At 32.2% G+C, this 15,914-nt stretch overlaps 9 non-coding genes across 9 annotated transcripts; all 9 read right to left on the minus strand.

Annotated features, from left to right (window-relative positions):
• Positions 1–1,238: 1,238 nt before the first annotated feature.
• On the minus strand, positions 1,239–1,309 carry TRNAG-CCC (transfer RNA glycine (anticodon CCC)). The gene has a single exon. It is a non-coding gene; the product is annotated as a tRNA-Gly (tRNA).
• Positions 1,310–1,759: 450 nt separating this feature from the next.
• On the minus strand, positions 1,760–1,830 carry TRNAG-CCC (transfer RNA glycine (anticodon CCC)). Its single transcript has one exon. It is a non-coding gene; the product is annotated as a tRNA-Gly (tRNA).
• A 1,486-nt stretch (positions 1,831–3,316) lies between these two features.
• TRNAG-CCC (transfer RNA glycine (anticodon CCC)) lies at positions 3,317–3,387 on the minus strand. The gene has a single exon. It is a non-coding gene; the product is annotated as a tRNA-Gly (tRNA).
• Positions 3,388–4,352: 965 nt separating this feature from the next.
• On the minus strand, positions 4,353–4,423 carry TRNAG-CCC (transfer RNA glycine (anticodon CCC)). Its single transcript has one exon. It is a non-coding gene; the product is annotated as a tRNA-Gly (tRNA).
• Positions 4,424–6,945: 2,522 nt separating this feature from the next.
• On the minus strand, positions 6,946–7,016 carry TRNAG-CCC (transfer RNA glycine (anticodon CCC)). The gene has a single exon. It is a non-coding gene; the product is annotated as a tRNA-Gly (tRNA).
• Positions 7,017–7,466: 450 nt separating this feature from the next.
• TRNAG-CCC (transfer RNA glycine (anticodon CCC)) lies at positions 7,467–7,537 on the minus strand. The gene has a single exon. It is a non-coding gene; the product is annotated as a tRNA-Gly (tRNA).
• A 5,118-nt stretch (positions 7,538–12,655) lies between these two features.
• On the minus strand, positions 12,656–12,726 carry TRNAG-CCC (transfer RNA glycine (anticodon CCC)). The gene has a single exon. It is a non-coding gene; the product is annotated as a tRNA-Gly (tRNA).
• A 450-nt stretch (positions 12,727–13,176) lies between these two features.
• TRNAG-CCC (transfer RNA glycine (anticodon CCC)) lies at positions 13,177–13,247 on the minus strand. Its single transcript has one exon. It is a non-coding gene; the product is annotated as a tRNA-Gly (tRNA).
• A 2,524-nt stretch (positions 13,248–15,771) lies between these two features.
• Positions 15,772–15,842, minus strand: TRNAG-CCC (transfer RNA glycine (anticodon CCC)). The gene has a single exon. It is a non-coding gene; the product is annotated as a tRNA-Gly (tRNA).
• Positions 15,843–15,914: the final 72 nt, after the last annotated feature.

Here is a 15,914-nt window from a genome sequence, read left to right on the forward strand (position 1 = left end):
GCTTTGGGTCTTTAGTGTTTGTGTCCGTAGCACTTTTTTTTTACCTGTGGAGAGGAAATGTTACTATTATGCTTTTTAAGAATTTGGTGAATAGAGACATCTTGGAGACTCATCTTTGATAAATGCAATATTGTAATGTTTTTAGTGAGATTCAATATATATTAATTTGAAAAATGTCATAGGATTCAAAAAACACATTTTCATGCGCCTACCGGGACTCGAACCCGGGTCGCAAGAATGGGAATCTTGCATGATACCCCTACACTACTAGCGCTCTTTAGAAACCTTTAATTCACACAACAAATGACTAACAATCAATTGATAATCTTTAGTCAAAAATGTTCAATTTGGCTATGATTTTCAAGTGAAATTGTTCTATTTGCACTGTAGTATAGATTTCCCAAGATAAGAAGTACATACATTTGCTCCATGGATGTATTTTTAGTTCAAGGAAGATTGTGCTAAAGAGTTTTTGGAGCAAATATAAATAATTCGGAAATGTAATTGCCTTTACAATAGCAGCTTTGGGACTTTAGTGTTTGTGTCAGTAGCACAATTTTTTTACCTGTGGAGAGGAAGTGTTACTTCTATGCTTTTTAAGAATTTGGTGAATAGAGACATCTTGGATGCTAATCTCTGAGAAATGCAATATTGCAGTGTTTTTAGTGAAATTCAATATATATTAATTTGAAACATTTCATAGGATTCAAAAGACACATTATGCACTAGCCAGGTCTCAAACCAAGGTCGCACGAATGATAATCTTGCATGATACCCCTACACTAGCACATTCTTAAAGAACTACATTCACATAAAAGAAGTCTTACAATCAATTGTTAATCTCTAGTGAAAATTGTGCAATGTGACTGTGTTTTTCAAGTGAAGTTGTACTATCTCCACTGCCTTATAAGTTTCCCACAATAAGAAATACATATATTTAATCTTTGGATGCATTTTTTTCCAGGAAAGATTTGATAATGACATTGTGGAGCAGATGTAAAAAATTAAGAAATATAATTGACTTCACAATTAAAGCTTTAACTCTTTAGTGTTTGTATCACTGGTACATTTTTTTTACCTGTGGAGAGAAAATGTTACCTCTATGCTTTTTAAGAATTTTGTGAATTGAGACATCTTCAAGGACTATCTCTGAGAAAAGCAATAAAGCTATGTTTTTTATACATATTAATTATATATTAATTTAACAGATTTTATAGAATTCAAAAGACACACTTTTATGTGCTAGCTGGGACTCGAACCCAGGTCGCAAGAATGGGAATCTTGCATGATACCCCTACACTACTAGCGCTTTTTAGCTACCTATAATTCACACAACAAATGACTAACAATCAATTGATGATCTTTAGTCAAAAATGTTCAATTTGGCTATGATTTTCAAGTGAAATTGTACTATTTGCACTGTTGTATAGATTTCCCAAGATAAGAAATACATATCTTTGCTCCATGGATGTATATTTACTTCAAGGAAGATTGTGCTAAAGAGTTTGTGGAACAAATGTAGTTAATTCGGAAATGTAATTGCCTTTACAATAGAATCTTTGGGTCTTTAGTGTTTGTGTCCGTAGCACTTTTTTTTTACCTGTGGAGAGGAAATGTTACTATTATGCTTTTCAAGAATTTGGAGAATAGAGACATCTTAGAGGCTCATCTTTGAGAAATGCAATATTGTAATGTTTTTAGTGAGATTCAATATATATTAATTTGAAAAATGTCATAGGATTCAAAAAACACATTTTTATGCGCTAGCCGGGACTCGAACCCGGGTCGCAAGAACGGGAATCTTGCATGATACCCCTACACTACTAGCGCTCTTTAGAAACCTTTAATTCACACAACAAATGACTAACAATCAATTGATAATCTTTAGTCAAAAATGTTCAATTTGGCTATGATTTTCAAGTGAAATTGTTCTATTTGCACTGTAGTATAGATTTCCCAAGATAAGAAGTACATACATTTGCTCCATGGATGTATTTTTAGTTAAAGGAAGATTATGCTAAAGAGTTTTTGGAGCAAATATAAATAATTCGGAAATGTAATTGCCTTTACAATAGCAGCTTTGGGACTGTAGTGTTTGTGTCAGTAGCACAATTTTTTTACCTGTGGAGAGGAAGTGTTACTTCTATGCTTTTTAAGAATTTGGTGAATAGAGACATCTTGGATGCTAATCTCTGAGAAATGTAATATTGCAGTGTTTTTAGTGAGATTCAATATATATTAATTTGAAACATTTCATAGGATTCAAAAGACACATTATGCACTAGCCGGGTCTCAAACCAAGGTCGCACGAATGATAATCTTGCATGATACCCCTACACTAGCACATTCTTAAAGAACTACATTCACATAAAAGAAGTCTTGCAATCAATTGTTAATCTCTAGTGAAAATTGTGCAATGTGACTGTGTTTTTCAAGTGAAGTTGTACTATCTCCACTGCCTTATAAGTTTCCCACAATAAGAAATACATATATTTACTCTTTGGATGTATTTTTTTTTATGGAAAGATTTGATAATGACATTGTGGAGCAGATTTAAAAAATTAAGAAATATAATTGACTTCACAATTAAAGCTTTAACTCTTTAGTGTTTGTATCACTGGTACATTTTTTTTACCTGTGGAGAGAAAATGTTACCTCTATGCTTTTTAAGAATTTTGTGAATTGAGACATCTTCAAGGACTATCTCTGAGAAAAGCAATAAAGCTATGTTTTTTATACAGATTAATTATATATTAATTTAACAGATTTTATAGAATTCAAAAGACACACTTTTATGTGCTAGCTGGGACTCGAACCCAGGTCGCAAGAATGGGAATCTTGCATGTTACCCCTACTTTACTAGCACTTTTTAGCTACCTATAATTCACACAACAAATGACTAACAATCAATTGATGATCTTTAGTCAAAAATTTTCAATTTGGCTATGATTTTCAAGTGAAATTGTACTATTTGCATTGTTGTATAGATTTCCCAAGATAAGAAATACATATCTTTGCTCCATGGATGTATTTTTAGTTCAAGGAAGATTGTGCTAAAGAGTTTGTGGAACAAACATAAATAATTCGGAAATGTAATTGCCTTTACAATAGCAGCTTTGGGTCTTTAGTGTTTGTGTCAGTAGCACATTTTTTTTACCTGTGGAGAGGAAATGTTACTATTATGCTTTTTAAGAATTTGGTGAATAGAGACATCTTGGAGGCTCATCTTTGAGAAATGCAATATTGTAATGTTTTTAATGAGATTCAATATATATTAATTTGAAAAATGTCCTAGGATTCAAAAAACACATTTTCATGCGCTAGCCGGGACTCGAACCCGGGTCGCAAGAATGGGAATCTTGCATGAAACCCCTACACTACTAGCGCTCTTTAGAAACCTTTAATTCACACAACAAATGACTAACAATCAATTGATAATCTTTAGTCAAAAATGTTCAATTTGGCTATGATTTTCAAGTGAAATTGTTCTATTTGCACTGTAGTATAGATTTCCCAAGATAAGAAGTACATACATTTGCTCCATGGATGTATTTTTAGTTCAAGGAAGATTGTGCTAAAGAGTTTTTGGAGCAAATATAAATAATTCGGAAATGTAATTGCCTTTACAATAGCAGCTTTGGGACTTTAGTGTTTGTGTCAGTAGCACAATTTTTTTACCTGTGGAGAGGAAGTGTTACTTCTATGCTTTTTAAGAATTTGGTGAATAGAGACATCTTGGATGCTAATCTCTGAGAAATGCAATATTGCAGTGTTTTTAGTGAGATTCAATATATATTAATTTGAAACATTTCATAGGATTCAAAAGACACATTATGCACTAGCCAGGTCTCAAACCAAGGTCGCACGAATGATAATCTTGCATGATACCCCTACACTAGCACATTCTTAAAGAACTACATTCACATAAAAGAAGTTTTACAATCAATTGTTAATCTCTAGTGAAAATTGTGCAATGTGACTGTGTTTTTCAAGTGAAGTTGTACTATCTCCACTGCCTTATAAGTTTCCCACAATAAGAAATACATATATTTAATCTTTGGATGCATTTTTTTTCAAGGAAAGATTTGATAATGACATTGTGGAGCAGATGTAAAAAATTAAGAAATATAATTGACTTCACAATTAAAGCTTTAACTCTTTAGTGTCTGTATCACTGGTACATTTTTTTTACCTGTGTAGAGAAAATGTTACCTCTATGCTTTTTAAGAATTTTATGAATTGAGACATCTTCAAGGACTATCTCTGAGAAAAGCAATAAAGCTATGTTTTTTATACAGATTAATTATATATTAATTTAACAGATTTTATAGAATTCAAAAGACACACTTTTATGCGCTAGCTGGGACTCGAACCCAGGTCGCAAGAATGGGAATCTTGCATGATACCCCTACACTACTAGCGCTTTTTAGCTACCTATAATTCACACAACAAATGACTAACAATCAATTGATGATCTTTAGTCAAAAATGTTCAATTTGGCTATGATTTTCAAGTGAAATTTTACTATTTGCACTGTTGTATAGATTTCCCAAGATAAGAAATACATATCTTTGCTCCATGGATGTATTTTTAGTTCAAGGAAGATTGTGCTAAAGAGTTTTTGGAACAAATGTAGTTAATTCGGAAATGTAATTGCCTTTACAATAGCAGCTTTGGGTCTTTAGTGTTTGTGTCCATAGCACTTTTTTTTTACCTGTGGAGAGGAAATGTTACTATTATGCTTTTTAAGAATTTGGTGAATAGAGACATCTTGGAGGCTCATCTTTGAGAAATGCAATATTGTAATGTTTTTAGTGAGATTCAATATATATTAATTTGAAAAATGTCATAGGATTCAAAAAACACATTTTCATGCGCTAGCCGGGACTCTAACCGGGTCCCAAGAATGGGAATCTTGCATGATACCCCTACACTACTAGTGCTCTTTAGAAACTTTTAATTCACATAAATGACTAATAATCAATTGATAATCTTTAGTCAAAAATGTGCAATTTGGCTATGATTTTCAAGTGAAATTGTACTATTTGCACTGTTGTATAGATTTCCCAAGATAAGAAGTACATACATTTTCTCCATGGATGTATTTTTAGTTCAAGGAAGATTGTGCTAAAGAGTTAGTGGAGCAAATATAAATAATTCGGAAATGTTATTGCCTTTACAATAGCAGCTTTGGGACTTTAGTGTTTGTGCCAGTAGCACAATTTTTTTTTGCCTGTGGAGAGGAAGTGTTACTTCTATGCTTTTTAAGAATTTGGTGAATAGAGACATCTTGGATGCTAATCTCTGAGAAATGCAATATTGCAGTGTTTTTAGTGAGATTCAATATATATTAATTTGAAACATTTCATAGGATTCAAAAGACACATTATGCACTAGCCGGGTCTCAAACCAAGGTCGCACGAATGATAATCTTGCATGATACCCCTACACTAGCACATTCTTAAAGAACTACATTCACATAAAAGAAGTCTTGCAATCAATTGTTAATCTCTAGTGAAAATTGTGCAATGTGACTGTGTTTTTCAAGTGAAGTTGTACTATCTCCACTGCCTTATAAGTTTCCCACAATAAGAAATACATATATTTACTCTTTGGATGTATTTTTTTTTATGGAAAGATTTGATAATGACATTGTGGAGCAGATTTAAAAAATTAAGAAATATAATTGACTTCACAATTAAAGCTTTAACTCTTTAGTGTTTGTATCACTGGTACATTTTTTTTTACCTGTGGAGAGAAAATGTTACCTCTATGCTTTTTAAGAATTTTGTGAATTGAGACATCTTCAAGGACTATCTCTGAGAAAAGCAATAAAGCTATGTTTTTTATACAGATTAATTATATATTAATTTAACAGATTTTATAGAATTCAAAAGACACACTTTTATGTGCTAGCTGGGACTCGAACCCAGGTCGCAAGAATGGGAATCTTGCATGTTACCCCTACTTTACTAGCACTTTTTAGCTACCTATAATTCACACAACAAATGACTAACAATCAATTGATGATCTTTAGTCAAAAATTTTCAATTTGGCTATGATTTTCAAGTGAAATTGTACTATTTTGCACTGTTGTATAGATTTCCCAAGATAAGAAATACATATCTTTGCTCCATGGATGTATGTTTAGTTCAAGGAAAATTGTGCTAAAGAGTTTGTGGAACAAATGTAGTTAATTCGGAAATGTAATTTCCTTTACAATAGCAGCTTTGGGTCTTTAGTGTTTGTGTCAGTAGCACAATTTTTTTACCTGTGGAGAGGAAGTGTTACTTCTATGCTTTTTAAGAATTTGGTGAATAGAGACATCTTGGATGCTAATCTCTGAGAAATGCAATATTGCAGTGTTTTTAGTGAGATTCAATATATATTAATTTGAAACATTTCATAGGATTCAAAAGACACATTATGCACTAGCCGGGTCTCAAACCAAGGTCGCACGAATGATAATCTTGCATGATACCCCTACACTAGCACATTCTTATGGAACTACATTCACATAAAAGAAGTCTTGCAATCAATTGTTAATCTCTAGTGAAAATTGTGCAATGTGACTGTGTTTTTCAAGTGAAGCTGAACTATCTCCACTGCCTTATAAGTTTCCCACAATAAGAAATACATATATTTACTCTTTGGATGTATTTTTTTTCAAGGAAAGATTTGATAATGACATTGTGGAGCAGATGTAAAAAATTAAGAAATATAATTGACTTCACAATTAAAGCTTTAACTCTCTAGTGTTTGTATCACTGGTACATTTTTTTTACCTGTGGAGAGAAAATGTTACCTCTATGCTTTTTAAGAATTTTGTGAATTGAGACATCTTCAAGGACTATCTCTGAGAAAAGCAATAAAGCTATGTTTTTTATACAGATTAATTATATATTAATTTAACAGATTTTATAGAATTCAAAAGACACACTTTTATGTGCTAGCTGGGACTCGAACCCAGGTCGCAAGAATGGGAATCTTGCATGATACCCCTACACTACTAGCGCTTTTTAGCTACCTATAATTCACACAACAAATGACTAACAATCAATTGATGATCTTTAGTCAAAAATGTTCAATTTGGCTATGATTTTCAAGTGAAATTGTACTATTTGCATTGTTGTATACATTTCCCAAGATAAGAAATACATATCTTTGCTCCATGGATGTATTTTTAGTTCAAGGAAGATTGTGCTAAAGAGTTTGTGGAACAAACATAAATAATTCGGAAATGTAATTGCCTTTACAATAGCAGCTTTGGGTCTTTAGTGTTTGTGTCAGTAGCACATTTTTTTTACCTGTGGAGAGGAAATGTTACTATTATGCTTTTTAAGAATTTGGTGAATAGAGACATCTTGGAGGCTCATCTTTGAGAAATGCAATATTGTAATGTTTTTAATGAGATTCAATATATATTAATTTGAAAAATGTCCTAGGATTCAAAAAACACATTTTCATGCGCTAGCCGGGACTCGAACCCGGGTCGCAAGAATGGGAATCTTGCATGAAACCCCTACACTACTAGCGCTCTTTAGAAACCTTTAATTCACACAACAAATGACTAACAATCAATTGATAATCTTTAGTCAAAAATGTTCAATTTGGCTATGATTTTCAAGTGAAATTGTTCTATTTGCACTGTAGTATAGATTTCCCAAGATAAGAAGTACATACATTTGCTCCATGGATGTATTTTTAGTTCAAGGAAGATTGTGCTAAAGAGTTTTTGGAGCAAATATAAATAATTCGGAAATGTAATTGCCTTTACAATAGCAGCTTTGGGACGTTAGTGTTTGTGTCAGTAGCACAATTTTTTTACCTGTGGAGAGGAAGTGTTACTTCTATGCTTTTTAAGAATTTGGTGAATAGAGACATCTTGGATGCTAATCTCTGAGAAATGCAATATTGCAGTGTTTTTAGTGAGATTCAATATATATTAATTTGAAACATTTCATAGGATTCAAAAGACACATTATGCACTAGCCAGGTCTCAAACCAAGGTCGCAAGAATGATAATCTTGCATGATACCCCTACACTAGCACATTCTTAAAGAACTACATTCACATAAAAGAAGTTTTACAATCAATTGTTAATCTCTAGTGAAAATTGTGCAATGTGACTGTGTTTTTCAAGTGAAGTTGTACTATCTCCACTGCCTTATAAGTTTCCCACAATAAGAAATACATATATTTACTCTTTGGATGTATTTTTTTTTATGGAAAGATTTGATAATGACATTGTGGAGCAGATTTAAAAAATTAAGAAATATAATTGACTTCACAATTAAAGCTTTAACTCTTTAGTGTTTGTATCACTGGTACATTTTTTTTTACCTGTGGAGAGAAAATGTTACCTCTATGCTTTTTAAGAATTTTGTGAATTGAGACATCTTCAAGGACTATCTCTGAGAAAAGCAATAAAGCTATGTTTTTTATACAGATTAATTATATATTAATTTAACAGATTTTATAGAATTCAAAAGACACACTTTTATGTGCTAACTGGGACTCGAACCCAGGTCGCAAGAATGGGAATCTTGCATGTTACCCCTACTTTACTAGCACTTTTTAGCTACCTATAATTCACACAACAAATGACTAACAATCAATTGATGATCTTTAGTCAAAAATTTTCAATTTGGCTATGATTTTCAAGTGAAATTGTACTATTTTGCACTGTTGTATAGATTTCCCAAGATAAGAAATACATATCTTTGCTCCATGGATGTATGTTTAGTTCAAGGAAAATTGTGCTAAAGAGTTTGTGGAACAAATGTAGTTAATTCGGAAATGTAATTGCCTTTACAATAGCAGCTTTGGGTCTTTAGTGTTTGTGTCCGTAGCACTTTTTTTTTACCTGTGGAGAGGAAATGTTACTATTATGCTTTTTAAGAATTTGGTGAATAGAGACATCTTGGAGACTCATCTTTGATAAATGCAATATTGTAATGTTTTTAGTGAGATTCAATATATATTAATTTGAAAAATGTCATAGGATTCAAAAAACACATTTTCATGCGCCTACCGGGACTCGAACCCGGGTCGCAAGAATGGGAATCTTGCATGATACCCCTACACTACTAGCGCTCTTTAGAAACCTTTAATTCACACAACAAATGACTAACAATCAATTGATAATCTTTAGTCAAAAATGTTCAATTTGGCTATGATTTTCAAGTGAAATTGTTCTATTTGCACTGTAGTATAGATTTCCCAAGATAAGAAGTACATACATTTGCTCCATGGATGTATTTTTAGTTCAAGGAAGATTGTGCTAAAGAGTTTTTGGAGCAAATATAAATAATTCGGAAATGTAATTGCCTTTACAATAGCAGCTTTGGGACTTTAGTGTTTGTGTCAGTAGCACAATTTTTTTACCTGTGGAGAGGAAGTGTTACTTCTATGCTTTTTAAGAATTTGGTGAATAGAGACATCTTGGATGCTAATCTCTGAGAAATGCAATATTGCAGTGTTTTTAGTGAGATTCAATATATATTAATTTGAAACATTTCATAGGATTCAAAAGACACATTATGCACTAGCCAGGTCTCAAACCAAGGTCGCACGAATGATAATCTTGCATGATACCCCTACACTAGCACATTCTTAAAGAACTACATTCACATAAAAGAAGTCTTACAATCAATTGTTAATCTCTAGTGAAAATTGTGCAATGTGACTGTGTTTTTCAAGTGAAGTTGTACTATCTCCACTGCCTTATAAGTTTCCCACAATAAGAAATACATATATTTAATCTTTGGATGCATTTTTTTCCAGGAAAGATTTGATAATGACATTGTGGAGCAGATGTAAAAAATTAAGAAATATAATTGACTTCACAATTAAAGCTTTAACTCTTTAGTGTTTGTATCACTGGTACATTTTTTTTACCTGTGGAGAGAAAATGTTACCTCTATGCTTTTTAAGATTTTTGTGAATTGAGACATCTTCAAGGACTATCTCTGAGAAAAGCAATAAAGCTATGTTTTTTATACAGATTAATTATATATTAATTTAACAGATTTTATAGAATTCAAAAGACACACTTTTATGCGCTAGCTGGGACTCGAACCCAGGTCGCAAGAATGGCAATCTTGCATGATACCCCTACACTACTAGCGCTTTTTAGCTACCTATAATTCACACAACAAATGACTAACAATCAATTGATGATCTTTAGTCAAAAATGTTCAATTTGGCTATGATTTTCAAGTGAAATTGTACTATTTGCACTGTTGTATAGATTTCCCAAGATAAGAAATACATATCTTTGCTCCATGGATGTATTTTTAGTTCAAGGAAGATTGTGCTAAAGAGTTTTTGGAACAAATGTAGTTAATTCGGAAATGTAATTGCCTTTACAATAGCAGCTTTGGGTCTTTAGTGTTTGTGTCCATAGCACTTTTTTTTTACCTGTGGAGAGGAAATGTTACTATTATGCTTTTTAAGAATTTGGTGAATAGAGACATCTTGGAGGCTCATCTTTGAGAAATGCAATATTGTAATGTTTTTAGTGAGATTCAATATATATTAATTTGAAAAATGTCATAGGATTCAAAAAACACATTTTCATGCGCTAGCCGGGACTCTAACCGGGTCCCAAGAATGGGAATCTTGCATGATACCCCTACACTACTAGCGCTCTTTAGAAACTTTTAATTCACATAACAAATGACTAATAATCAATTGATAATCTTTAGTCAAAAATGTGCAATTTGGCTATGATTTTCAAGTGAAATTGTACTATTTGCACTGTTGTATAGATTTCCCAAGATAAGAAGTACATACATTTTCTCCATGGATGTATTTTTAGTTCAAGGAAGATTGTGCTAAAGAGTTAGTGGAGCAAATATAAATAATTCGGAAATGTTATTGCCTTTACAATAGCAGCTTTGGGACTTTAGTGTTTGTGCCAGTAGCACAATTTTTTTTGCCTGTGGAGAGGAAGTGTTACTTCTATGCTTTTTAAGAATTTGGTGAATAGAGACATCTTGGATGCTAATCTCTGAGAAATGCAATATTGCAGTGTTTTTAGTGAGATTCAATATATATTAATTTGAAACATTTCATAGGATTCAAAAGACACATTATGCACTAGCCGGGTCTCAAACCAAGGTCGCACGAATGATAATCTTGCATGATACCCCTACACTAGCACATTCTTAAAGAACTACATTCACATAAAAGAAGTCTTGCAATCAATTGTTAATCTCTAGTGAAAATTGTGCAATGTGACTGTGTTTTTCAAGTGAAGTTGTACTATCTCCACTGCCTTATAAGTTTCCCACAATAAGAAATACATATATTTACTCTTTGGATGTATTTTTTTTTATGGAAAGATTTGATAATGACATTGTGGAGCAGATTTAAAAAATTAAGAAATATAATTGACTTCACAATTAAAGCTTTAACTCTTTAGTGTTTGTATCACTGGTACATTTTTTTTTACCTGTGGAGAGAAAATGTTACCTCTATGCTTTTTAAGAATTTTGTGAATTGAGACATCTTCAAGGACTATCTCTGAGAAAAGCAATAAAGCTATGTTTTTTATACAGATTAATTATATATTAATTTAACAGATTTTATAGAATTCAAAAGACACACTTTTATGTGCTAGCTGGGACTCGAACCCAGGTCGCAAGAATGGGAATCTTGCATGTTACCCCTACTTTACTAGCACTTTTTAGCTACCTATAATTCACACAACAAATGACTAACAATCAATTGATGATCTTTAGTCAAAAATTTTCAATTTGGCTATGATTTTCAAGTGAAATTGTACTATTTTGCACTGTTGTATAGATTTCCCAAGATAAGAAATACATATCTTTGCTCCATGGATGTATGTTTAGTTCAAGGAAAATTGTGCTAAAGAGTTTGTGGAACAAATGTAGTTAATTCGGAAATGTAATTGCCTTTACAATAGCAGCTTTGGGTCTTTAGTGTTTGTGTCAGTAGCACAATTTTTTTACCTGTGGAGAGGAAGTGTTACTTCTATGCTTTTTAAGAATTTGGTGAATAGAGACATCTTGGATGCTAATCTCTGAGAAATGCAATATTGCAGTGTTTTTAGTGAGATTCAATATATATTAATTTGAAACATTTCATAGGATTCAAAAGACACATTATGCACTAGCCGGGTCTCAAACCAAGGTCGCACGAATGATAATCTTGCATGATACCCCTACACTAGCACATTCTTATGGAACTACATTCACATAAAAGAAGTCTTGCAATCAATTGTTAATCTCTAGTGAAAATTGTGCAATGTGACTGTGTTTTTCAAGTGAAGCTGAACTATCTCCACTGCCTTATAAGTTTCCCACAATAAGAAATACATATATTTACTCTTTGGATGTATTTTTTTTCAAGGAAAGATTTGATAATGACATTGTGGAGCAGATGTAAAAAATTAAGAAATATAATTGACTTCACAATTAAAGCTTTAACTCTCTAGTGTTTGTATCACTGGTACATTTTTTTTACCTGTGGAGAGAAAATGTTACCTCTATGCTTTTTAAGAATTTTGTGAATTGAGACATCTTCAAGGACTATCTCTGAGAAAAGCAATAAAGCTATGTTTTTTATACAGATTAATTATATATTAATTTAACAGATTTTATAGAATTCAAAAGACACACTTTTATGTGCTAGCTGGGACTCGAACCCAGGTCGCAAGAATGGGAATCTTGCATGATACCCCTACACTACTAGCGCTTTTTAGCTACCTATAATTCACACAACAAATGACTAACAATCAATTGATGATCTTTAGTCAAAAATGTTCAATTTGGCTATGATTTTCAAGTGAAATTGTACTATTTGCATTGTTGTATACATTTCCCAAGATAAGAAATACATATCTTTGCTCCATGGATGTATTTTTAGTTCAAGGAAGATTGTGCTAAAGAGTTTGTGGAACAAACATAAATAATTCGGAAATGTAATTGCCTTTACAATAGCAGCTTTGGGTCTTTAGTGTTTGTGTCAGTAGCACATTTTTTTTACCTGTGGAGAGGAAATGTTACTATTATGCTTTTTAAGAATTTGGTGAATAGAGACATCTTGGAGGCTCATCTTTGAGAAATGCAATATTGTAATGTTTTTAATGAGATTCAATATATATTAATTTGAAAAATGTCCTAGGATTCAAAAAACACATTTTCATGCGCTAGCCGGGACTCGAACCCGGGTCGCAAGAATGGGAATCTTGCATGAAACCCCTACACTACTAGCGCTCTTTAGAAACCTTTAATTCACACAACAAATGACTAACAATCAATTGATAATCTTTAGTCAAAAATGTTCAATTTGGCTATGATTTTCAAGTGAAATTGTTCTATTTGCACTGTAGTATAGATTTCCCAAGATAAGAAGTACATACATTTGCTCCATGGATGTATTTTTAGTTCAAGGAAGATTGTGCTAAAGAGTTTTTGGAGCAAATATAAATAATTCGGAAATGTAATTGCCTTTACAATAGCAGCTTTGGGACGTTAGTGTTTGTGTCAGTAGCACAATTTTTTTACCTGTGGAGAGGAAGTGTTACTTCTATGCTTTTTAAGAATTTGGTGAATAGAGACATCTTGGATGCTAATCTCTGAGAAATGCAATATTGCAGTGTTTTTAGTGAGATTCAATATATATTAATTTGAAACATTTCATAGGATTCAAAAGACACATTATGCACTAGCCAGGTCTCAAACCAAGGTCGCAAGAATGATAATCTTGCATGATACCCCTACACTAGCACATTCTTAAAGAACTACATTCACATAAAAGAAGTTTTACAATCAATTGTTAATCTCTAGTGAAAATTGTGCAATGTGACTGTGTTTTTCAAGTGAAGTTGTACTATCTCCACTGCCTTATAAGTTTCCCACAATAAGAAATACATATATTTACTCTTTGGATGTATTTTTTTTTATGGAAAGATTTGATAATGACATTGTGGAGCAGATTTAAAAAATTAAGAAATATAATTGACTTCACAATTAAAGCTTTAACTCTTTAGTGTTTGTATCACTGGTACATTTTTTTTTACCTGTGGAGAGAAAATGTTACCTCTATGCTTTTTAAGAATTTTGTGAATTGAGACATCTTCAAGGACTATCTCTGAGAAAAGCAATAAAGCTATGTTTTTTATACAGATTAATTATATATTAATTTAACAGATTTTATAGAATTCAAAAGACACACTTTTATGTGCTAGCTGGGACTCGAACCCAGGTCGCAAGAATGGGAATCATGCATGTTACCCCTACTTTAATAGCACTTTTTAGCTACCTATAATTCACACAACAAATGACTAACAATCAATTGATGATCTTTAGTCAAAAATTTTCAATTTGGCTATGATTTTCAAGTGAAATTGTACTATTTTGCACTGTTGTATAGATTTCCCAAGATAAGAAATACATATCTTTGCTCCATGGATGTATGTTTAGTTCAAGGAAAATTGTGCTAAAGAGTTTGTGGAACAAATGTAGTTAATTCGGAAATGTAATTGCCTTTACAATAGCAGCTTTGGGTCTTTAGTGTTTGTGTCCGTAGCACTTTTTTTTTACCTGTGGAGAGGAAATGTTACTATTATGCTTTTTAAGAATTTGGTGAATAGAGACATCTTGGAGACTCATCTTTGATAAATGCAATATTGTAATGTTTTTAGTGAGATTCAATATATATTAATTTGAAAAATGTCATAGGATTCAAAAAACACATTTTCATGCGCCTACCGGGACTCGAACCCGGGTCGCAAGAATGGGAATCTTGCATGATACCCCTACACTACTAGCGCTCTTTAGAAACCTTTAATTCACACAACAAATGACTAACAATCAATTGATAATCTTTAGTCAAAAATGTTCAATTTGGCTATGATTTTCAAGTGAAATTGTTCTATTTGCACTGTAGTATAGATTTCCCAAGATAAGAAGTACATACATTTGCTCCATGGATGTATTTTTAGTTCAAGGAAGATTGTGCTAAAGAGTTTTTGGAGCAAATATAAATAATTCGGAAATGTAATTGCCTTTACAATAGCAGCTTTGGGACTTTAGTGTTTGTGTCAGTAGCACAATTTTTTTACCTGTGGAGAGGAAGTGTTACTTCTATGCTTTTTAAGAATTTGGTGAATAGAGACATCTTGGATGCTAATCTCTGAGAAATGCAATATTGCAGTGTTTTTAGTGAGATTCAATATATATTAATTTGAAACATTTCATAGGATTCAAAAGACACATTATGCACTAGCCGGGTCTCAAACCAAGGTCGCACGAATGATAATCTTGCATGATACCCCTACACTAGCACATTCTTAAAGAACTACATTCACATAAAAGAAGTCTTGCAATCAATTGTTAATCTCTAGTGAAAATTGTGCAATGTGACTGTGTTTTTCAAGTGAAGCTGAACTATCTCCACTGCCTTATAAGTTTCCCACAATAAGAAATACATATATTTACTCTTTGGATGTATTTTTTTTCAAGGAAAGATTTGATAATGACATTGTGGAGCAGATGTAAAAAATTAAGAAATATAATTGACTTCACAATTAAAGCTTTAACTCTTTAGTGTTTGTATCACTGGTACATTTTTTTTACCTGTGGAGAGAAAATGTTACCTCTATGCTTTTTAAGAATTTTGTGAATTGAGACATCTTCAAGGACTATCTCTGAGAAAAGCAATAAAGCTATGTTTTTTATACAGATTAATTATATATTAATTTAACAGATTTTATAGAATTCAAAAGACACACTTTTATGTGCTAGCTGGGACTCGAACCCAGGTCGCAAGAATGGGAATCTTGCATGATACCCCTACACTACTAGCGCTTTTTAGCTACCTATAATTCACACAACAAATGACTAACAATCAATTGATGATCTTTAGTCAAAAATGTTCAA

This window comes from Taudactylus pleione, unplaced genomic scaffold (assembly GCF_031769625.1).
Source record: "Taudactylus pleione unplaced genomic scaffold, aTauple2 ptg000497l, whole genome shotgun sequence".
Classification (NCBI taxonomy): domain Eukaryota; kingdom Metazoa; phylum Chordata; class Amphibia; order Anura; family Myobatrachidae; genus Taudactylus; species Taudactylus pleione.